The following is a 25,833-nucleotide window of genomic DNA, read 5'->3' on the forward strand; positions in this document are numbered from 1 at the left end:
CAAAAAAAAACGGCTTATGGAATGACCGCAAGCCTTTTTTAAATATCTTATCGATTGACCTAGTTTTTGACCCAACATGACCCAATGTCATACTCCGCCAAGATGTTATTATGAGGAACATTCTGACCAAGTTTCATGAAGATTGAATTCAAAATTCTGACCCACAGTCTTCACATGGGAATTTCAGAAATGACAAAAAGCGATCACACACGCTCACCCAGAGCACATTCTTCACAGGTGAGTTTTAAGAATTTATTTCCACTATTTTCAGTAATGGACTAATTTATCCCCTTATCATCCATAGTATTGAGATTCTAAAACAACAGCATGTAAACATAATTAAATAATTCAATAATACAGCATAAACTACGCTGGACTGGAATTATGTTGGGTACTGGCATCAACATAAAACACTGACCACCCAGACTGGTCAGTCTATGGAGAATTGGTTTGTTTACAAGAATAGCATTCACACTTCTGCGGCTTCAGGACCTGTGAACTAGGTCTTATAAACAATCTGTCTTCAAACTAATTTTGCCTTGACAAACGAGAATAGCCAGACATAGTAATTCTGCTTGGAATGATTAAAGGCAGACTATTATTTGTGCTCAATGAGGAACTAAAACTTGATAGCAAATGTGAATCCTGTGGTACATCTTCAAATGGCACTTGTATACTAGTGCAATGTTTAGCATTATAATTATTTAAGAAAAATTACCAAGTCCCCTCCGATGTCTTAGTATAGCCTAATATAAGGCCTGTAAGACTGGGCCAGAAAATAGCACATTATTAGTGAGGCACCCCCCTGGGCCAGTTATCAAGATGTCCAGGGCTAGAACTATCAGTCAATCATTGACTGGTGATGGATCCAGCAGAGCAACAGCAGCCTGAACAAGTCTGTCAGCAGGTCATATACATCAAACAGGTAACCATAGTGATTAAATAGTATGCAATTGTTTTTTAGGGTTGAAAAAGCAGGTTTGTGATGTAAGTAATCTTGGAAGTTTTAAAATTACTTTTTCCACACATATAAAATATTTAAAACTATTTTCAAAACATTTCAGCAAAAATATAAAGTTCTGTGCTAAATGGGCAAAACCACAAAGTGTAAATTCTTTAATAATTACTTAAATTGTAAGAAGTAATTTGATCCAATCAAATTTATTTTCATTTTATTATAAAATTACCTAAATGAAAATAAAGGACTTTGCTTTAAAAATTAATTACATAAATGGAAAAGATCAAAGAAATGTTGGAGTCATGGTAAAAATTAAGCTATAACTTAGTTGTAATGAAGAATAATGATACACAATTTTCTACCATATTTCTTGGCAATTCAAAATATATTTGTGTAATGAATTATAAAACATAAATATTAAAACAACCTTTAAGGGACATGAATGGTTTGACAGATTTACTTCATCTTTTGAAAGATGAATCCGGGATTAGTCTGCATTTCAGAAATACCACAACAACTTCTAAGATCAGCATCAGTACAGAACATATCAGTCAAACTGACCTGTTAACATGGAAATGTAAACAAATTCTGTTCAAGTACAGCTAGCACATTCCCCTCATGCCTTAAGCTTTGAAGCCTATTGGTGCCATATAGCAGCAGATTGTGGACAATAAATCATGAGTTTAGAGAAAATGTTCTCACTTTTCATTCCAGCTTTATCAAGATTTCTTTACAAAAGTTTACCAAGTTTTATCATGCAGTTGCTATGGAAACTAAGGTCATTTTGGATGAATTATGGGAGACAGGTGGGAATTTTAGAATGAGAATACAAACTGCAGTCTATGCTTAACAGGTAACAAAATAATTAAAAGTTCAAAATAAACTGATAACTGGATTATTAAGCGTTTTTAATAGCCAAAGAATATCTTACTCAGTAAATTGTTTAAACCCAAAAGCAGAAGTGGGATTTCTGCTGGATATAAACAAGATTAATGTCAACTGTGGAATGTTCAGCCTAATTACATATCCTTGAATTACCCAGCAAAACCTAAATAGATGAGAATTCATAATATTCAGGGCTCCAAACGATACACTCTCACATGCGAAAAAAGACTATAATTAGAATTTAAGAATAAAACCTTGTAATTGACACAATTTCTGCCATTCCCTGCATACAATAAATTTTGAGACAAAAGTTAATAAAGCAATTGTGTTGTACACTGCTTTTAAAATTAAGTTCAGGCTGAATAACCATTTAAACATAAAAATGGTTACAATGTTCAAATCCAGGCCTTTCGAATGTGTTTTTTTATATGGACATTTTGGAAGCTGCTGATTCCCGATATTGAAGACGGACAAAAGTCACGAACATATAGCTGTGGTGAACAATGACATGTTATTTAATGTGTTTATAAAACATAACTGCAAATTATTATACAGACAGGGCATGGAAAAAAGCATTCAAAGTAGCGTTGGCTATGGCTCCAATATGAATATAGTTACCTTACCTTTCTGAGATATTAATCCATCTTTCATCCAGTCTTCTAGAGAAAAATATTCAACCTGGAAATAGAAGATACAAACATCATTAAAATCACATTACTCAGTTTGCATGGCATCAGGGATTAAATATGAGAAATAAATTCTTGCACTTATTTTCAGTGTGTTGCACAATGGGGTAATGTTTTTGTACTTGCCTTAATGACAATTTGATGCAATAATTGCATGAAATTTCACTTAAAAAACAAAATAAATCATCAAACATAAGACACTGATTTGGCCAAGTAAAACGTGTTGACTCAAATAATAGCTGTGATAAATAATCCAGAAATAATTGTAAATTGGTGTGATAAGGTTTTAAAAGACTAATACAATAATATGAAAGTAAAGTGTAACATATAACATACTTTAATTGAAATAATATGTAAAATTGGCATTTTACAAAGTCCATAACATCACAGTATAATAAAATACAGTTATTTGAATTTAACATCACTGATGCCTGCTATGAAATATCAGAACTATGTTGGATAATGATAATGAAATTTCAAATCTTCAATAATCAGTATCAGTAACGGTGAAATGAATAATCTTAAAAGATTACCCCTGCAAAATGTTGTTTTGCAGTTCATGAATAATTCATGAATTGTTCATGAACCAAGTTCATGAATAGTTCATGAATAGTCAGTGAACAGAAAATGGGCTATGTCTGTAAAATGTTCATGAATTTTAGTTCATGAACTGTTCATGAACACTAATGACATGAAGTGTTTGCGAAATATTCTTGAAACCTAATGGCATGAAGTGTTCATGAACTATTTTTGAACCCTTATGGCATGAAGTGTTCATGAACTATTCTTGAACCCTTATGACATGAAGTGTTCATGTCCAAAAGTTCATGAACCAAACTCAGGAACTTTTCAAGAACTGTTCATGAACAGTTCCTGCTTGGCTTGAAGTGTTCATGAAATCATGAACAACATTTTGCAGAGGTAGTTCACATTTTCATAAATCCATACCAATATTTAAATATCTTGAGGTGATCACCCACACAAACATTACAGAGTCTGTTAAACAGTTTGTGGCCATTATGAACTAGACTCTTAAAAATCACATGAACTTCAAAAGCTGAAAGACTATCTGAACCTCTTCTGTTTGTCCATAAATCAATCTTTCAGAACTGTAGACAAAGTGATAAACAGATTTTCTGGGTTTCTGGTTAAACAAGGAAACCAATTCTTAAAATACCACAAATTGTGCTATTTCCTTCAAGATGTTCACTTAGTATTGAAAGTAAAATAGCAAAACCTCCTCACCAAACAAACAGTATGCAAAGCTTACATACCTGAATTTACTTTTTAAAACATGTTAAGGCCAGTGCTACATTGAATTAACCATTGTCCAAACAATTTCAGTTATTAATTATAAACAAAGTCACGTTAGCAATTGGCTATATATATATATTTATATATATATGTCAATATTATTATTGGTTTGTTTATTATGCACCATATGTGTTCCCACAGCACATACAATGATACACTGACAGGTACTTGTTTACAGATTTTGATTATTTTTTAAAATGTTCACTATCAAATCTTCAATGCATTTCATTGTCTTAATTCAGTACAATAGCAAGAAAAACAGGTTGATGACAAATATTGCAGTCCCCTGAATTTGATCTCGGGTCCTATAGAAGCAAAAGCCAGCTAAACTATCACAGTGACTGCGACACGCAGCTGTACTTGATGAACAGCGAAACATAACCGCTATACTTATACTCAACGTATTTTCCAAATTATTGAGGAAAAGCGTACCACTTGATTATTCTACCAATTTCGAATGATGATTATCTGTTAATGAACCAATCAATTAAACATTTTTATCACATGCCATACCCTGTTTCCCATGTAATATAACCATTACGAATATTTTTATCGTACACATTTGTAATATACTTTTTAAGAGTTTTGATTGGCTTAGTTCTCGTTCGATTGACCAAGCGCATTTTGTTATTTTGCTGCAATGACGTTGCAACGTCAAATGACGTCACGAAATGTAAACAACATTCGGGATTTATCATTATGTTTGCGTAAATATTTATTTAATTTGCTCATTTAAAAGCATGCGATAAAAAAGATCTGACACTTGTTGTCATTTCATACCATATTATATTAAACTAGCTCGTCCAGGAAATTCGTTAGTAAGATCGCCAAAGGCTTGCTTACAAAATTCCTGAACTGGTTTAATAAAATATGGTATGATATGACAACTCGTGCCAGATTATATCTAAGTCATGAGAGTTAGTTTGCTAGTTAAAACATAATGAATACATTAATTGTGGAATATATGACAATTAATTATTTTGAAAATTGTCAATTGTCAATTTAATACTGTATAGAATTATGTATGAAAAGGTATAAAATTGACATTAAATACTGTACAATTCTAATAAATGATGAATTACCTGATGCCTCTGGGTTAAATGCAAGGGGTTGTCAAAATTATCAAATGAATAATTACCATTCCTGACAATAAGACACTCAGTGAAATAGTGCATTTTTTTCCTAAAAATAAATGTCATCATCTTATAAAAATTGAAATATAATCAGTATATAACTGGTGGATCTTCGACCTGGTGATGGGCAAAAAATTATCAAACAAGAAAAGATCAGAATATATTAAGGAATCAAGAGTATTAAATTCTACATTAGTGCATTTCTAACATTACTGGATAGACAACCAGAAAATATCACATAACGTGTATCAACAATATTAAATTGTTTAAGACAGATAGTTATTTTAAATTCAAATGCAAAACAGGTTCAGTGAGAACAGGGAGTACAAAGAAATAAAGTTATTTCAACTGCATACAATACACTGCTAATGTAAATTTAATAAGGCTATTTGATAAATGTTATTATACACAACGGATGACACTTATCGTTAAAGATATTTTCTGTTATTATCTAATCTCATTTTACACAATAGTCGAGGAAAATCTGTCACAAGAAGAACTTGAAATCAAATGGATAATAAGACAGAGTACACACCTCAAAGTCATGTTTAGTAACAGGACACCTTTCAATTCTTTTCTTCCTTCAGAAATGGCTTACAACTTTACAAAAATAATACTGTGTAACCCAAGGTTAGCCATTACTTAGGACAAAATATCCCCAATAGGAAGTCTTTGGGCTCCAATTTTGAATGAAACCATAAATCTACTTTTTTTTATAATAAGCTGGGTTATTTGATACATCTGTTGCAAAAAACTGTGTTGATTTTTTTGTTTGTAAAATAATTGATGAAAATAGCTGCTGTTTGTAAAATAATTGATGAAAATAGCTGCACATTAAATTTCCTCTATGAACCTTTCTCAATACCATTTTCTGATTGGGTAAGTCATTGAAAGCCACATAACTACTCAAAATCAATGAATATTTCGTAAAATAAAGTTAAGCCATCGAAAATAGTGTTTGTAGTAGCAATAGCAAAAATTTCAGAGCTAGCTGTGGTCTGGTAACATATATTTAATGAGATGCAAACTTCTTGTTTTTATTTGTTGTGTGACAATATTTTCCATGTGAATTTCTCACATTGACATCCAAACATTTACGAGCAAACACAAGATTGTCTTCGGGCAGCTTGTGAGAACTACGTAGTGCTTCGGATGCTGCCAAAAAGGAATCTCACGTTCACTCATAAATGTTCGGATATCATGGCCGGAAACTCACATGGAATATATTGTAACAAGCACACACAAAAAGAGCATTTTTTGTTTACAGTTAAACAAGGAAATCAATTGTCTAAACACAAAAACCTATTAAAACAAGAAACCGTCGGAGATGGGTGATGCTCCCCAAAGTTTTTTTTGGTCACAATATTGCACTATATATTCAGATAAAAGGAAACATCTTGAGGGGCATAACTTTGGACAAAATAATACGATGGATGGTTTAGCAACTTAAAAATTTCAAAGGGCCATAACTCTCTAAATAAATCATCTAACCAGAACCCACAAATAACATGCCCATCTCCTCAAGGTAATTAAGCTTCCCATAAAGCTTCATTGAATTCCAGTCAGTAGTTGGGGGGACAAGAATTGCACTATATGTACAGTTTATAGAAAATTTCAAAGGGCCATAACTGTGTGCAAAATCATCCGACCATAACCGGCTGATAATATGCACATCTCCTGTTGGTAGTGAAGCTTCCCATAAAGTTTCATTGAATTCCGGTCATTAATTGCTGAGAAATAGCCCGGACAAAAATTGTGCACGGACGGACACACGGACAGACGAAGCGGCGACTATATGCTCCCCCCCAAAATTTTGGGGGAAGCATAATAAAGGCTTATAAAAAAACAATTTTTAGCCAGTTCAAATTGTCAAAATACAGGTGTAATTTACAAACAAAAAAAATTGCCACAGTTCTTAACCTCTACAGTGTGATTATGAACAAAATTAATTTTTTGGTTTTGAATCCAAAAATCTCTATCATCACAAAAAATTCAATTTTGTGGAGACTTCTCTGATTAAAAATATTGTCTTGAACATTCACAACATTCAAACTTTTAATTGTGTTACCAAATAAGAGACTGTTCAGTGCTTTCAACTGTATTGGCTGTTGAATTAGTGTTGCATAGATTTAACCATAATTATTTCTTTCTATGAAATGTGTTCCAGAGTGACTAGAGCAATTTTCACATTATACATATTTGGATTATACATCATTTTTCATGTACTGTTTTTAATAATTTTGTTTAATATGCTTACATAATTTTATAATGATTCAATCCTTGCTACTTTTGTTCAAATGATTTACTATTTTATTGAAAAATAAACAGTCAGTCTTGGTTAATGAAGATGCTAAAATTAAAAACAAGTAACATGTTTTATTGCTTTTTATTAATATGAGATAGCAGTTAGCTCACAAGTATATTTTAACCAAGTGAAGGTGCATGACAAAAATATTTATGACTTCTTAATGACGTTGTTTAAAGTTGTCCATCAATCACCTGTTGCGACCTTAATACAACTTTACAACCTTAACATTCTTAACTTTTTTAGTGCTGGAACCGAATTTTGAAGGCCTTTGCAAACAGTTTGGATCCAGATGAGACGCCACAGAACGTGGCATCTCATCAGGATCCAAACTGTTTGCTATTCTGATAGTATTCTTTGAAAAAAAATCGAAGAAAATGCTAATTTTAGAAATTCAGCAGACGACATTTTAGCAGACAACAAATTACCCAGCATGCAAAGGGTTAAAAGAAGGAGGAGGCCAAAACGATATTATGAACAGGATGCTTCCAACAGTACAGAAAACTTCAGGACCTAGGGAGTCAGCCCAGAAGATTAAAGAGATATTAAAATGCCGTTAAGAATAATATAAAGAAAGGCAATAAAACTTGTTTTATAGACTTAGTTAGGGGCCATGGCACCAAAATGCCAGTTGAGTTTATATCAGACCTGTCACATTGTGAAACCCTTGAATATTACCGATAATTTAGAGGCCAAGTTGATAAGTTCACCCAGTTAAAGTACATTTCAACTGAAGCCGGTACAGTTTTAATATTTTACCCCTGTTTGAAACCAAAATCGTCCAGATGTTTTCCTTTTCAAATTCTAGTACATTTTAAGATTGTTTTTATGTTCCTTAATTATACACTCGGCAATTTAGTTTATTGTCATTTGATTTTCACGTGCCTTTCTGTTGTAAAGCAGGATAGAGATGTATCATGGAGTAAACACTTCTGGATACAATACACACAAATAATAATTTATTCTTTTTATAATGTCCTTAATGTGCTTTTTTCGCATTTAAAACATAAAGCTGCAAGATATTCATATTGTTCACAAACAACAACAATTAAAGCTAAAATAATCATAGCCTCTTTTGTAAAGAAATTGAAGAAAATAATAATATACAAGAAAAATATACTAAAAAATAAATAATAAAATAAATATAAAATTGAAGAGAAATGGAACTTTGGAACATTTGTAGCAGTCCAACATTATAAAATACTTAATTTTACTTCATAATGCACAATAAACACTAAAGCAGTGATAACACATGATATTAAAAATCTTTAAAAATCAATTGTCAGAGAAAGTTACACGTTTTTAATAATTAGCAATATACATGTGTAACAATCATTGTGGATGTTCCTGGACAATATTGACAATTAATTTGTCCATGAACTTAATAAACAAATATGTAACCCCCCCCCCCCCTCCATATGGCTTTATTAGAGGATAGACTTATGATGGAGAATTTACTGTAAACATGATTAAACTTATTTAGAGATTTGTGCCATGTGCAGGCATGTTCATGAACTTCCTAGTCCTTTCCTGCTAAGAAGCAAAATGAAAGCATGTGCATGAACTTCCTGGACCTATCCTAATAAGAAGTAAAGTAAAAGCATGTTCATCCCACTCAGAAGCAATATGAAAGCATGTTCATAACCTTCCTGGACCTTTCCCGCTCAGAGGTAATATTAAAGCATGTTCATAACCTTCCTGGACCTTTCCTGCTCAGAAGCAAAATGAAAGCTGGTTCATGAATTTCCTGGACCTTTCCCACTCAGAAGCAAAATGAAAGCAAGTTCATGAACTTTATGGACCTTTCCCGCTCAGAAGCAATTTGAAAGCATATTCATGAACTTCCTGGACCTTTCCCACTCAGAAGCAAAATGAAAGCATGTTCATGAACTTCCTGGACCTTTCCCACTCAGAAGCAAATCGAAACCATATTCATGAACTTCCTGGACCTTTCCTGCTCAGAAGCAAAATGAAAGCATTTTCATGAATATCATCGACCTATCCTACTCAGAAGTAAAATAAAAGCATGTTTGTGAACTTCTTGGACCTTTCCCACTCAGAAGCAATATGAAAGTATGTCCATGAACTTCCTGGACCTTTCCCACTCATATACAATGTGAAAGCATGTTTATGAACTTCCTGGAACTTTCCAACTCAGAGGCAATATGAAAGCATGTTCATGAACTTCCTGGACCTTTCCCACTCAGTTGAAATATGAAAGCATATTCATGAACTTCCTGGACCTTTCCTGCTAAGAAGCAAACTGAAAGCATGTTCATGAACTTCCCGGACCTATCCTAATAAAAAGTTAAATAAAAGCATGTTCTTCCCACTCAGAAGCAATAGGAAAGCATGTTCATAACCTTCCTGGACCTTTCCCACTCAGAGGTAATATTAAAGCATGTTCATAACCTTCCTGGATCTTTCCCACTCAGAAGAAATATGAAAGCATGTTCATGAACTTCCTGGAGCTTTCCCGGTCAAGAGCAATATGAAAGCATATTCATGAATTGCCTGGACCTTTCCCACTCAGAGGCAATATGAAATCATATTCATGATCTTCCTGGACCTTTCCTGCTCAGAAGCAAAATGAAAGCATGTTCATGAATTTCCAGGATCTATCCTACTCAGAAGTAAAATAAAAGCATGTTCTTCCCACTCAGAAGCAATTATGAAAGCATGGTTATGAACTTCCTGGACCTTTCCCACTCAGAGGCAATGTGAAAGCCTGTTTGTGAACTTCCTGGACCTTTCCCATTCAGAAGCAATATGAAAGCATGTTCATGAATTTCCTGGACCTTCCCCACTCAAAGGGAATATGAAAGCATATTCATGAACTTCCTGGACCTTTCCTGCTAAGAAGCAAAATGAAAGCATGTTCATAAACTTCCTGGACCTATCCTAATCAGAAGTAAAATAAAAGCATGTTCTTCCCACTCAGAAGCAATATGAAAGCATGTTCATAACCTTCCTGGACGTTTCCCACTTGGGAGGCATTATGGAAGAATGTTCAAGAACTTTCTGGACCTTTCCCACTCAAAGGCAAAATGAAAGCATGTTCATTAACTTTCTGAACCTTTCCAACTTAGAAGCAAAATGAAAGAATGTTCATTAAGTTCCTGAATCATTCACACTCAGAGGCAATATGAAAGCATGTTCATGAACTTTCTGGACCTTTCTCACTCAGAAGCAAAATGAAAGAATGTTCATGACCTTCCTGGACCTTTCCCACTCGGAAGCAAAATGAAAATGGCCATATGCAACCAGCACAGAACCAGACCAACCTGAGACTTGTCTGTGTCTTAGGGCTTGTAAAGGAAATTAAGCCTTTAAAAATTGAATCTACAAAGAAAGATCTTTAAATGAATTATATTTTTTAAGGGACTACAAATGGGTCAAACTGGATATCTGAGAGGTAAAGGGACACTTAGGGTGACGGGTTTTCTGCAGTGTTTCAAGAAGGAAAACATGAACAATGCTTTAAAGATCAGAGGTTAACAACATGACATGAAGCAGGGAGCCTCTGAAAGTGTTGTTTCAGAGTTAAGTGTGAAAGACTGCCAAAAAACACAGATATCGTCAGAATCCTTTAATCAAAGTCTGCTAGAGGCTTGTTAATTCATAATACTTGATATTCAGGAAACCACTTATCCTTTACCGGCACATGGAATACATAATATCGCAACAGAATAGGCTCATTAAGTTTTTCACCTTTCATAAAAGTCTGTTTTTTCAATTGGCTGGCTATATAGATCTGATACCAACAAAGACCAAAGAGAAATATCTTTATAGATATAATACACTGTTTACTACACTTATTGTGCTAACACTCTGACAATCCCACACAGACCTTATAGTGTATTAATGACTTATATTTAATATACAATGGTAAGCAAGTATAAATAGGTCACAAAAATAAAAACGTTAACAAAGCAACCAATTATACCATTACAAATTATTTAACTTTACATGTTACATGGTAACTTTATACTTACTGATGTATTTTTTTGATTTTATATAAGAATCAGTGGGGAGGAAAGTGTAAATGGTTTTATGAAAGTATTTATTATGCTCATTCATAGCTTGTAATAATATACACCACAAACTCTTTGTATACGTGCAGTGAGACTTGCGTGTTCACAGACTGTCTAATTGACAAATTTACAACGTTTGTGAATTATATAACAACAGTATATAATTAGAAACGACAAAACACCAGCATAGTAGAAATGTATTGTAAATACAGTTTCATAATAATATTATTTACATAACAGAGGCTGTAACCTTCTAAACAGCATAACTAACGCTGAATACAGAACAGAAAGTCGTCTGTAATGAAAAAAAATTAGGTAACTAATACAACTATGCTCTAAACAAACAAATAATGACTATAAAATGCAGAACAAAAAATCTCATAAAACCAAACAAATATTTAAATAAATAAAACAGCAATTCAAACACAAACAAGAGCACCGCATAACGAGTGCCAACGCTCGGCTGCGGGTGCAGTTTTGAATAAATTAAAGATTGTCAGTATTTTTTTATTATTTGTTTTTTAGAGGTCACAGTGACCTTGACCTTTGACCTAGTGACCCAAAAATGAGTGTGGCGTGTAGAAATGATTAAGGTGCGTCTACATATGAAGTTTCAAATTTGTATGTGGAAGCACTTTGATTTTAGAGACAAATGTAAAGGTTTTAGCACGACGTGGATGGCAGACGCTAACAGCAGACGGCCGACGGCGAGCTGGCTATGACAATACCTCGGGTTTTCTCTGAAAACAGTCCAGCTAATATCACAAAAATTATTACAGTTCATAAAAAAAAAAACATTATCATAACAGTTATTGCTTAACATCAGCTAACAACCCCCTTTCCCTACACTCCCCCCCCCCCCTCATCGCCCTCTGAATGCATCCAAGTACCCATAGGAGTTGGGAGAGGAGACTATCCTATGGCAGCCTGATAGCTGAACTCTTACCATATTTCTTCAATAAAGTTAGAGACTGCCTTCAAAATCTAAATGTATACACCAAATTACAAAAAAGTCTGCCACTGCTATTGTACACATCAAAATCGCATTAGCCCAAAACATTAGCGTACCTCATGTGGGGCACCCTGATTTTACTAAATCACACCAAGATTTGGCAGTAAAACACTGCTTATTGAGTTCTATTTAGTACTTGTATGTAACAGAACCCTTCATTTTGTAAATTTATCACCAGTCTGACAGTCAAATTTATAAGAAACTGATTCACAATTTCTCACCATGAAGACCTTTGGTTGCACACGCCTTCCTTAGAACCTATGCCTTATTTTAATCAGTATCTATTTTTCATCTTTCCCAGAAGGAAATAATCAAACTGAGAAATCCTTGCTGGCAAGGAAGACACCATATACATACATTACATCATTGGGATCAGAACATATTAGGCATATGTCAGCCTCATTCTGGGAAAACTGGGCTTAATGCATGTGCCCACAGGCTAACAAGGGACAACACTTTCAGCATTATACACTATATTACTGTATAGAGGAGACTTCCTTTTATTGAAAAATTCAATAAAGAAATTAGCTGGTAGAAACAACTTTAATCTAGACGCCAATGCTGACACCGATACAAGTAGAATTGAGGCAGCAGCCCCTCCTAAAAAAGTCGAGAATGTAAAAGTCACAAAGTTTTAATGGTTTGCAGAATCCCACAAAAACAATATTTAACACGTTTTCGGAACAAAATGTTTTAAAACAAATTATAATGTAAAGTGGTCATGTAAAAAATAAAATAGTTTATCATGTTTTCATTTAAAATATATTTTTCAACATTAAAAATTGCTTTATTAATTTAAAAGGTATTTTTTTATTTTAGAAAATGCATGATACTACATTTCCGTATTAAAATCCATAAATAACAGTTACGGCTGTATGGCATAATTGCAAGATAATCCTTTATGTAACATAATTTGATGGCTGATTATAATTTACTTAATAACAAACCGATGAATTACAGTCTTAATAATAATTTCCCCTCATATTTTTACCCTTATTAATTACATTTAATGTCGACGGATCCCAAAGTAGTTTAACAACTGATATTACTTAAACGCTTTTGAAGGTGAATGAATATTATATTTCAACTACCTTACAAAAAATGGAGCATTTGAAAAAAAAATCAAAGAAAATATTCTGAATTGCTTGGCTGTGTTTGCAATCTATTCAAAGCATTTTGGCAATTATTATAAATGCTGACTGTTGAACAAAATGCATTTTGAAGAATAAATTTTAAGCTTTTTGAGAACATTGAAAAAAAACGCTCAAAGCTCCATTTTTTTGTAAAAAGGAAGAATGGACAAACAAATTATAACAATCATGAAATTGTCCAAACTGTGTGATGTGTTCATGATTATAGGTATTTTAGAATGAACAAAGTCTGTACATCACAATAATAACTATCTGTTTCTAAAAAGGTTCATGAATAAATATAGAATTATTCTATAAATGTTCACAGGGATAGAATGATTATAAAGACTTACACATTAATTCCTAGCTTATGCAAGAACAGAATTGTGTTGTTTATTATGTATATGTTTTATTTACATATTCACTTTTTAACATACAAACAAGTACCTAATGTTGCTAAAAATCCCATTGAACAAAATACCATACATGTACAACACAATTACACTTACTTTAAAAACAAACAAAAATGTTCCATGCAGATGGTTTAAAAACACTAAATTAGCACATTCAAATATTCTTCAGAACTTGTCCATCATCCACCACACATACTAACAAAATTCTCCTCTAAACGATCCAACTTGTTTTTCAATGATTTACAAAATTACAAGGTACATTCGGACGGGACTAACTTCAAACTGCGGCACATAGGACTGAGATAACCGCTGGTTATTGTAGTAATTAGATTCGATTGACAGAGTCCAGGCAAATCAATGAGCGCGAAACACGAAACCTCAACATCAGATGAATGCACACACGTTTCACGCCTATAATGGACTGAAATGGGTATCACACTTTACAGGATTTTTTTCTAAAGAAAATGAAATTTTGATTTTCACAGTGAAATATTATCCACCATTATAGTTTTAGATTGAGCCATGTAATAAATTATAAATTTGAGATTGTAGATGTCAGAAAAATAGTTTAAAAAATGCATGACCACAATCAAGTCAACAAATATCACTTTCTTAATGGTGCAACTAGGCAACCAAATAATTACACTGTTCTATATGAACAAACACAGTAGTACTTAAATGCTATTGTTTTCAAAACAAAATTGTTGTCTTTGTATAAATTATAATAAACATGATGAATGCATTAGTCATAGCAAAAATTAAACCCAATTTTAATTATAAATTAAAGCAAAATATGAAATTTGTAGAACAATGTCAAGTTCAACATAAATCTATGTAATCTATTTAATTATTATTTCCTAAATATTATGACGAGATGAAAAAAAACACCCTTAAACAAAAACAAATAAGCACAATCATGCATTATTTATTATGATAATTAATAATAATCAAATTGATCGAATACAACGTACCAGTACTAGTTTGGCAATTCCAGAATGTATCCAAAAAATTACAGAAACCCTAATCCATCCTCATGAAAAAACTATCATTCCCCAAAATAAGACATCCACCTTCCAAGACAATCTTAAAGCAATGATTTAAACGGTCATAAAAATGACATAATAAGATATTTGCCTCTTTCAACTACACCTCCCTATCAGGGAGTGAAACTACAATTTGTATCTAGTCTTTGTAGGGATACAAAAGGCCGTTTTAATGAGTGAGTTGTCACTCTAGACCAGTGTCTTGTTGCTAAGAAACAGTGTGGATGCTTGAAAATATGCTTTTCAACTGGTTAAACACTTCTGGCCTTTGGTTTTGTTTTCTCGCAAATTCACTGTTAAAAGTCAAGCTGTTTACTTCATACCCTGCAGACTGCAAACAAAATATGCGCTGTTCTTTGTGTAGTTTTTTTCTGTTTAAGCTTTATTTTAAATGTGCAAACAGAGGCAAATGCTAGACATTTAAGTATTAGATAAACAATGGTTACCATAACATTATATTGTGTGTGGTTTAAAAAAAAAATAAAAAAATTTACAGCTAAGTGTTTATTATTGCAGCAATAACCAATGGTTTGGAGTCGCGATGCATAAGGTATGGATAACAGTTAATTATTACTGCGATGTTTATTAAAATAATTTTGTAAGCAGCCTTGAGTTACTATAAAGTAAAGAAACCCAAAGTCAAGATGAAAGAAAAGCTAAAATCAATTCTGACTGACTTTGATTTGTCATCTGTGACTTTTATCCACCAAACAATGACCCAACAGAGCTCTTCCACGCATTTAGAAAGACCCTTTTTGGGATAGTTGCTAAAATATTACGTTTTCAGTCGTGCTGACCTGGCAACCAAACAAAGTCCAGACCGTCTTGACCATCACTGTAGTAATGATTATTATTCAAGCTATTCACACACAGCCCCCATTCCCTTTCAGAAAACATCCAAATTTCTGCCTCACTGGTAACACAATGTCACAGTTGACAATTAGATTACAGAACTTCAAGTTTTTTTTAGATTTTGATTAAATTACCTGTGAATCAATGTGACAGTCAGTCTGACAGGCAGACTTGGGAACTTCTACATAGATTACACATGAACAAAGGTGTGTGAATTTCAAACCATCTTGCCCCCTTTCATAAACTAAATAGTTGGCAAAGTGCACAGAAAAAAATGTACTGCAAAAATAGCAGAACAAAATTTATACACAATACCAATTTTGTAAGATTATTGGTGAGTAACAATATACAATAATTTGTTGGAATGCAATAGGATTGGGTTACATGGCAATAATAGGTTACTCAAAATGGGTTGCAAGTACCATTCGATTTTCTTGTATGTTAAGCTAGAGATAGATGTGATTAAACAAAACAGTAATAGCAATGAAGTACCGGTAGAAATATTTGTCTTTTTGTAGGATCAATGATAATTTAAAATTTAATGTGATGAAATGCAAGGCAAGATTTATGATCACAAAAAGTTGAGGGTGCTGCTTAATGCAGGCGTCAGTATGAAGGCATTTTCTAATAATTTCATAAATCACGGGAATTCCTTATTCACACACTTGTACTCAATAAAAAAAAAATGCAATGGAATATTTGCAAAAACTATTTTTAATTTTAAAAGAATTTAACATATTTGTTTCAGACAAATCAAACGGGGCAGGAGGTGTAACCAAAAAGGAGCAGGGCAAAGCCTCCTGCTTTCTAAAGCTCTTCCTAGTCCTTATCATTGTATGGCTCTTCCACTGTAATACTCTGTAAACAAAATAATTATTTAGTTTTATTTACAACAAAAAAACAACACCTAAGCAATTTAGTAACACTTTTACATGTTTAATTTTTTTCAGATGGAATCACTGTTTGGTGTACTTGTGTACCTTTCGGTTGAATTGAAACCTATAATGAGGTGTGTCATATGAAAAAATGGGTCTTGTACCCTAATCTGCCAGGAGAGCTGCAGACCAGCCTGGGTTAGTGTGCAGCTCCAGCCAGACTGCACATCTCATATGCAGACAGTGTAGCTCCAGTCCAGACTGCACATCTCATATGCAGACAGTGTAGCTCCAGTCAAGACTGCACATCTCATATGCAGACAGTGTAGCTCCAGTCCAGACTGCACATCTCATATGCAGACAGTAGAGCTCCAGTCCAGACTGCACATCTCATATGCAGACAGTGTAGCTCCAGTCCAGACTGCACATCTCATATGCAGACAGTAGAGCTCCAGTCCAGACTGAACATCTCATATGCAGACAGTGTAGCTCCAGACCAGACTGCACATCTCATATGCAGACAGTGTAGCTCCAGAGCAGACTGCACATCTCATATGTAGACAGTGAAGCTCCAGACCAGACTGCACATCACATATGCAGACAGTGTAGCTCCAGACCAGACTGCACATCTCATATGCAGAGAGTGTAGTCTAGACCAGACTGCACATCACATATGCAGACAGTGTAGCTACAGACCAGACTGCACATCACATATGCAGACAGTGTAGCTACAGTCCAGACTGCACATCTCATATGCAGACAGTGTAGCTCAAGAGCAGACTGCACATCTCATATGCAGACAGTGTAGCTCCAGAGCAGACTGCACATCTCATATGTAGACAGTGTAGCTCCAGAGCAGACTGCACATCTCATTTGAAGACAGTGTAGCTCCAGTCCAGACTGTACATCTCATATACAGACAGTAGAGCTCCAGTCCAGACTGTACATCTCATATGCAGACAGTTTAGCTCCAGCCAGACTGCACATCTCATATGCAGACAGTAGAGCTCCAGACCAGACTGCACATCTCATATACAGACAGTAGAGCTCACGACCAGACTGCACATCTCATATGTACACAGTGTAGCTCCAGACCAGACTGCACATCTCATATGCAGACAGTGTAGCTCCAGCCAGACTGCACATCTCATATGCAGACAGTAGAGCTCCCGTTCAGACATCTCATATGCAGACAGTGTAGCTCCAGTCAAGAATGTACATCTCATATGCAGACAGTGTAGCTCCAGACCAGACTGCACATCTCATATGCAGACAGTGTAGCTCCAGACCAGACTGCACATCTCATATGCAGACTGTAGAGCTCCCGTTCAGACATCTCATATGCAGACAGTGTAGTTCCAGACCAGACTGCACATCTCATATGCAGACAGTAGAGCTCCCGTTCAGACATCTCATATGCAGACAGTGTAGCTCCAGTCCAGAATATACATCTCATATGCAGACAGTGTAGCTCCAGACCAGACTGCACATCTCATATGCAGACAGTGTAGCTCCAGACCAGACTGCACATCTCATATGCAGACAGTGTAGCTCCAGACCACACTGCACATCACATATGTAGACAGTGTAGCTCAAGACCAGACTGCACATCACATATGTAGACAGTGTAGCTCCAGTCCAGACTGTACATCTCATATGCAGACAGTGTAGCTCCAGACCAGACTGCAAATCTCATATGCAGACAGTGTAGCTCCAGTCCAGACTGCACATATCATATGCAGACAGTGTAGCTCAAGACCCGACTGCAAATCTCATATGTAGACAGTGTAGCTCCAGTCCAGACTGTACATCTCATATGAAGACAGTGTAGCTCCAGACCAGACTGTACATCTCATATGTAGACAGTGTAGCTCCAGTCCATACTGTACATCTCATATATGCAGACAGTAGAGCTCCAGTCCAGACCAGACATCTCATATGCAGACAGTATAGCTCCAGTCCAGACTGCACATCTCATATGCAGACAGTAGAGCTCCAGTCCAGACTGCACATCTCATATGTAGACAGTGTAGCTCCAGACCAGACTGCACATCTCATATGCAGACAGTAAAGCTCCAGTCCAGACTGCACATCTCATATGAAGACAGTGTAGCTCCAATCCAGACTGCACATCTCATACGTAGACAGTGTAGTCTAGACCAGACATTTCATATGCAGACAGTGTAGCTCCAGACCAGACTGAACATCTCATATGTAGACAGTGTAGCTCCAGTACAGCCTGCACATCACATATGAAGACAGTGTAGCTCCAGACCACACTGCACATCTCATATGCAGACAGTGTAGCTCCAGTCCAGACTGTACATCACATATGCAGACAGTGTAGCTCCAGACCACACTGCACATCTCATATGCAGACAGTAGAGCTTCCGTCCAGACTGTACATCTCATATGCAGACAGTGTTGCTCCAGACCAGACAACTCATATGCAGACAGTGTAGCTCCAGTCCAGACTGTACATCTCATATGCAAACAGTGTAGCTACAGAACAGAAGGCACATCTCATATGAAGACAGTGTAGCTCCAGTCCAGACTGCACATCTCATATGCAGTTAGTGTAGCTCCAGACCAGACTGTACATCTCATATGCAGACAGTGTAGCTCCAGTCCAGACTGTACATCTCATATGCAGACAGTGTAGCTCCAGTCCAGACTGTACATCTCATATGTAGAAAGTGTAGCTCCAGACCAGACTGCACATCTCATATGTAGACAGTGTAGCTCCAGTCCAGACTGTACATCACATATGTAGACAGTGTAGCTCCAGTCCAGACTGTACATCTCATATGCAGACAGTGTAGCTCCAGTCCAGACTGTACATCTCATATGTAGAAAGTGTAGATCCAGACCAGACTGCACATCTCATATGTAGACAGTGTAGCTCCAGTCCAGACTGCACATCTCATATGCAGACAGTGTAGCTTCAGACCAGACTGTACATCTCATATGCAGACAGTGTAGCTCCAGTCCAGACTGCACATCACATATGTAGACAGTGTAGCTCCAGGCCAGACTGTACATCTCATATGCAGACAGTGTAGCTCCAGTCCAGACTGCACATCTCATATGCAGACAGTGTAGCTCCAGACCAGACTGCACATCACATATGTAGACAGTGTAGATCCAGACCAGACTGTACATCACATATGCAGACAGTGTAGCTCCAGTCCAGACTGCACATCTCATATGCAGACAGTGTAGCTCCAGTCCAGACTGCACATCTCATATGTAGACAGTGTAGCTCCAGTCCAGACTGTACATATGCAGACAGTGTAGCTCCAGTCCAGACTGTACATCTCATATGTAGAAAGTGTAGCTACAGACCAGACTGCACATCTCATATGTAGACAGTGTAGCTCCAGTCCAGACTGTACATCTCATATGTAGACAGTGTAGCTCTAGTCCACTAGTCCAAACTGTACATCTCATATGCAGACAAAGTAGCTCCAGTCCAGACTGTACATCTCATATGTAGACAGTGTAGCTCCAGACCAGACTGCACATCTCATATGTAGAAAGTGTAGCTCCAGACCAGACTGCACATCTCATATGTAGACAGTGTAGCTCCAGTCCAGACTGCACATCACATATGAAGACAGTGTAGCTCCAGACCACACTGCACATCACATATGTAGACAGTGTAGCTCCAGACCACACTGCACATCTCATATGCAGACAGTGTAGCTCAAGACCAGACTGCACATCTCATATGCAGACAGTGTAGCTCCAGCCAGACTGCACATCTCATATGAAGACTGTGTAGCTCCAGACCAGACTGCACATCTTATATGAAGACAGTGTAGCTCCAGACCAGACATCTCATATGCAGACAGTGTAGCTCCAGTCCAGACTGCACATCTCATATGCAGACAGTGTAGCTCCAGTCCAGACTGCACATCTCATATGCAGACAGTGTAGCTCCAGACCAGACTGCACATCTCATATGCAGACAGTGTAGCTCCAGACCAGACTGCACATCTCATATGCAGACAGTGTAGCCCCAGTCCAGACTGCAGATCACATATGAAGACAGTGTAGCTCCAGACCACACTGTACATCACATATGCAGACAGTGTAGCTACAGACCACACTACACTGATGCAATAAGACAAAATTCACAATTTCAGCTAGAAATACATTTTAATTGTCAATAAGAAAATGTAAAAAAAAACAATCTAGTTTCTGATGTTACTATTCTTTTAGGAAGAGGTTAAATCTGTTGAAAATGGGTTAGTGAACTTGTGAACATGTTTATGACATTGTGGAACAGGAAATGATGAGTCTGCAAGTCATGTGAGTGCACCATATATTTTGTACATTAAACAGTAATTAACAACCATGGCTTCCCGATTAAAACAATTGTTAAACCTTTGCCAACATCCAAAACATGTCCACCAAACTTGTCTGTTTGCGGAAACAAGTTTGTTCATTAAGCTTTACAATATGGGGACTAGGCCCTCTCATTTCAACATAATTACATACTTAACGTTGAGCACAGAAGCATCAGTTTTAATGTTATGTTGCTGTCAACAAGTCTTTGTAATTTATTGTCTAGAATGTTTACACACAACATTAGAGGAAACGTCACTAATTTAATCTTGTCTATTTTCTAGAAAAATGTGCTTACCCTAGTTCAGGTATTAATTATGTAAGTGTTCTTTAAATTGACCAAATAAGTATGAAATTATTTATGTTCCAATGTTGCTCAAAATGTTGTTTGTACTATGACAAGGTTGCAGGATCAAAACCAGGCATTCAAAAAAATAAACAATTGGCCCCACTTCATCATTTTTGCCAGTGAGTATATTACGAACAAATCTGTGAGACACTAAATGTGTGTGGTTTTTGTCAGTGATTCTGATTGGATCTGTATTATTTAGGAGTAAATGATTGTCTTGTCAGTATTTGCCTTTATGACCACTTGCACCAGTAATATCACCTGCTGACCATTTCAGTTATGTTTTGGAGAAGACATGTTTGTACAACATTTACCATCTAGGTAACTGAATGGAATCTAAAACATTTCATGCATGAGGAAGATTCGACATATGGAACAAAAACTGCGAAAAAAACAACAATATTCCATTAGTTAAGGGACATAACTCAAGATGGAACAAAGACCTTTTTCAATCCTAAAAAAATGAAACCGTGTCCATGCATGCAATATCCAGTTGCGTAATAAAATCATTTTAATGCTGCAGTTATATATGCACTTGTCTATTTTACTGATGAATTTTCAACATAAATCAACACAAAATGGAAACCGCAGAATGATAATGCATTATTGAAACAAGAGGGCCTGAAAGGCCCAAAGTCGCTCACCTGAGATCTGTTATCTGGCAAGTCGGAGGAATTTATCGGGTGAGCCGAAGGCGAACCGGATAAGATTCTCCGACGAGCCAGATAACCATTCTCCAACCACGTCACCAACCTATTATTCTATTTATCCTGTCACATTTACAACATTTGTTGAAATGTTTCTAAAATATATAGTTTTCGAGTATTTTGTGTTTAAATATTTAATATGGGAAAAACACGCGCAAACAAAATCATTGTGACGTCACATCGTGCAAAGCGCTTAGGCTAGCTTCCATCTTGTTAAACAATACAAAAATCAAGTAACTCGTTATTAATTCAATACACACACACGAAATTATGCTTTTTAAATAATAGTGTTTTAACAAACAGTACTTAACATGTATTTGGATTTTTTTTAATAGAAAAAAACATATATTTTATTAATAGAAAATAGTAAAGGCATGCGCATGCGCGAAGAGCAACTGACGGATATTCGAGGTCACGTGGTCAACTAGCCTCACATCTTTCGGGTTATTTAGGTTACCTGGTTATCTGGCTGATTTTAAGGCATGTGACAGGATAAAATAAGATATAATTGGAACAAATCTTCTGACCAAGTTTCATGAAGATCGGAGAAAAAATGTGGCCTCTAGAGTGTTAACAAGGTTTTACTATAGCCATATAAGGAAAAATGCCCCGCCCCTGGCAGCCATGTTTTTCAACCAACCAGCATCATTTTTGAACTCTTCCAAGATATTATTAAGATGAATCTTCTGACCAAGTTTTATGAAGATTGGAAGTAAATGTGGCCTCTAGAGTGTTAACAATATTTTACTATAGCCATATATAGCCATATTAGGAAAAATGCCCCGCCCCTTGGCAGCCATGATTTTCAAGCAAAGATTACCATTTTCAAACTCATCCAAGATATCATTGTGACAAATCTTCTGACCAAGTATTATGAAGATCGGAAAATAAATGTGGCCTCTAGAGTGTTAACAAGGTTTTACTATAGCCATATAAGGAAAAATGCCCTGCCCCCTGGCGGCCATGTTTTTCAACCAACTGGCATCATTTTCGAACTTGTCCAAGATATTATTGGGATGAATCTTCTGACCAAGTTTCATGAAGATTGGACAATAAATGTGGCCTTTAGAGAGTTAACAAGGCAAACGTTGACGGCGCACGACGCATGACGGACAAAAAGCGATCACAAAATCTCACCATGAGCATGTTGTGCTCAGGTGAGCTAAAAACACAGTTAATTCCAAGAGTGATGTCGTATTTGAAGTTCACATAGTGTGTTTAAGACAATTCACTAGTACTTATTATAGAATCTTTTAACATTAACTATAAAAATTTATTATGTATAATGTAAAATTTCTTGTGCAAACTCATTATTCAAATTTCAATTAAGATTGGTGCCATGTTGGCTACGATTGGAAAAAATGTATGAAAATTGATCACATATTTAATATGGAAACAAACAGTTCAAATTCTAAAATAGGTCTCAAGTAAGAAGTTAAAAGACATTGATACATTTCAATGAAATTTATCACAATAGTTTGACCATTTCTTCATTGAATTTAATGATAATGTCAACAAATACATGAATAAAGCATAATTCTTTAAAATAAACATTACACAATTACGATATGTAATAAATAGTTTGAACAAAACTGTGCATGTTCATGACTTTAGAAAGCCAAACAGTCATACACCTGCAACAGTTTTGTTTTACTTCTACAGGCCTTAATCTTACACAAACTAGAGTGAAAACTGTGATTATCTTCTCAAGTTATATTATAAGTTTATTACCTTATCAGCATCTCTGACAAACACTTTTATTTATGTTTAATACACTTCGATATCAGCTTTATAGCATATCAGCTTCCATTTAACGCTGGCCCATTCTAAACACACACTTCACACATTCATGCCAAAACCTTTCAAGATTTTGGTTTGTTACTGTTAAACAGCAGCGTGCAAACGTGAAATTTAAGAATTCCTAAACAATCACTGTGAATCTCTGTATTAAACAGTTGCGGCATAAGCACCTACAAACATCAAACATTTAAATAGCACAATTATCATACACACAAATCATAACACCTTTGTTTGTTTTTCTCTTGAAGTTCTAAATCTGTGTGCATAAAAGTAACAAAGAAACGTTTTGCAGTGCGTCTCTGTCATAAAGATTTTCTTAATTTACAAGGTTACATCTAAACTATGTATCTTGAAAGCTGAGTATATAAGTCATTCATTCAGCCCTGTATCACATTTCATCTCATCTCTGATATTAAAATTTTATATGTGCATGATGTCGGATCGGCCATGCATGGCAGTATTGTATTAGATACAGACAAGTTGGCCCAAGCAAGCAGAGTTGAAAATGCTTAAACATCATACAAATCATGTATAAACACTTCTGAAGCAAATGCCCTTCTTAAGTTTTATTTTTGGTGACCTTACCTGATGCTCAATCGACAAGTATTTGCGGACTCAGAACTAAGAAAGAGACAGCTGTTCTACAAAAAGTGGTCTTAAATGCATGTGCTTTAAATGTGTTGTTCAAGATAAACCAGTGCGAACAATGCATTAAGCCTGGTTTCCCAGAATGCCCCTCATGTAACCACTTGCCTTCAAGCCCAAATAAAAAACAAATAATGGCAAGTTCAACTATTTTGACCTGTCTACCTGAAGGACAAATGCTTGAAGTGTTTAATTATTTTGAAATCAAATGATTATCTAAAAATAATGTGTTTTGATTGTTCTTCTCTTAATAAAAACCTTATGTCTCCGTTCACATTCTTTCCCTGAAAAATGAACAACATAAACAACAGTTCCAGGAGTCTGAAAGTTTCATTTCATAACATATTTGACATGTTAATAAGTTGATACAATGTATTGACTAAAATTTAATAAAATAATACTATCAATTCGCAGAACTAATGTTTACTCAATATTATATATTTAACTTTTGATTTGTTTTCATCTGATTTTGTATTTTAACTTTCAGTTTCTTTTCCTTGACAATTTCACAAAAAGTCACTTGCATAATAAGATTAATTTCAGTAAACTTAATATAGAAACATTTTTTATTGAATACTCATGTTTTATGGATAGAGATAATGATTTCATTTCAAAAACATAAGCTAACATCAAACTGTACCATAAACAAAAATTCACAGCCTCAGCTATTTTGTTTTTTAAAGCTTTGCAACTCATCATTTAAGTCATTATTCTCAATAACTTCTCTAACACGTGTGGGAAACATAATAAATCACAGCAATCAATCGACTCTATTGCTCTTCATTTAATGATGAATGATCTCTTAATGCGTAATAAGCCTATACAATGCTTTGCTTTAATAAACATGTACGTCAGTCAACATATACATGGATGATCAAGGAAGGTTATGCATGTTCTTGATTGATTTTTTAATGTTTTTTTAATTGCTGTTTTCAATGATATATCAGTCATATCACTGTAAGACAGTTAAATAACATACACTTTTCCATGGATTAGCTGCTTAACCATTACTAATTGCAGATACTTAAACCACTCACTTACAACTACCCAAGGAGTCAATGGTCGGGGGGGGGGGGGGGCCAAAGAAAGGGTTTCAACACCAATCCCCACACAAGTTATGTGGCCGAGTTGAAGATCCTACCCACAATCCGTGTAACTGGCCATCATCATCATCATCATCATCATCATCATCATCATCATCATCATCATCATCATCATCATCATCATCATCATCATTATCATCATCATCATCACAATTATCAGCATCTATCGCAATACAGATCTTTATTTATAGAAGACCTGACATAATTTCATTACAGTATCTTATCCAAAATTAAATTCT

General features: G+C 35.3%; 1 protein-coding gene across 2 annotated transcripts in view; it reads right to left on the minus strand.

Annotated features, from left to right (window-relative positions):
* Window positions 1-25,833, minus strand: part of LOC127863474 (cell adhesion molecule-related/down-regulated by oncogenes-like) — a 116,996-nt gene that overhangs the window by 73,918 nt on the left and 17,245 nt on the right. Inside the window, exons 1-2 of one of the 2 annotated variants that reach the window (XM_052403023.1) lie at window positions 14,842-14,950; window positions 2,467-2,521 (exon numbers count right to left, since the gene is read on the minus strand). The gene's annotated coding sequence lies outside the window, so the exon portion shown is untranslated. Of the gene's footprint in view, window positions 1-2,466; window positions 2,522-14,841; window positions 14,951-25,833 lie in introns of those variants that run through there. The other variant, XM_052403021.1, reaches the window with a different exon arrangement.

This window comes from Dreissena polymorpha, unplaced genomic scaffold, assembly GCF_020536995.1.
Source record: "Dreissena polymorpha isolate Duluth1 unplaced genomic scaffold, UMN_Dpol_1.0 chrUn009, whole genome shotgun sequence".
NCBI classification, from domain to species: Eukaryota; Metazoa; Mollusca; class Bivalvia; order Myida; family Dreissenidae; genus Dreissena; species Dreissena polymorpha.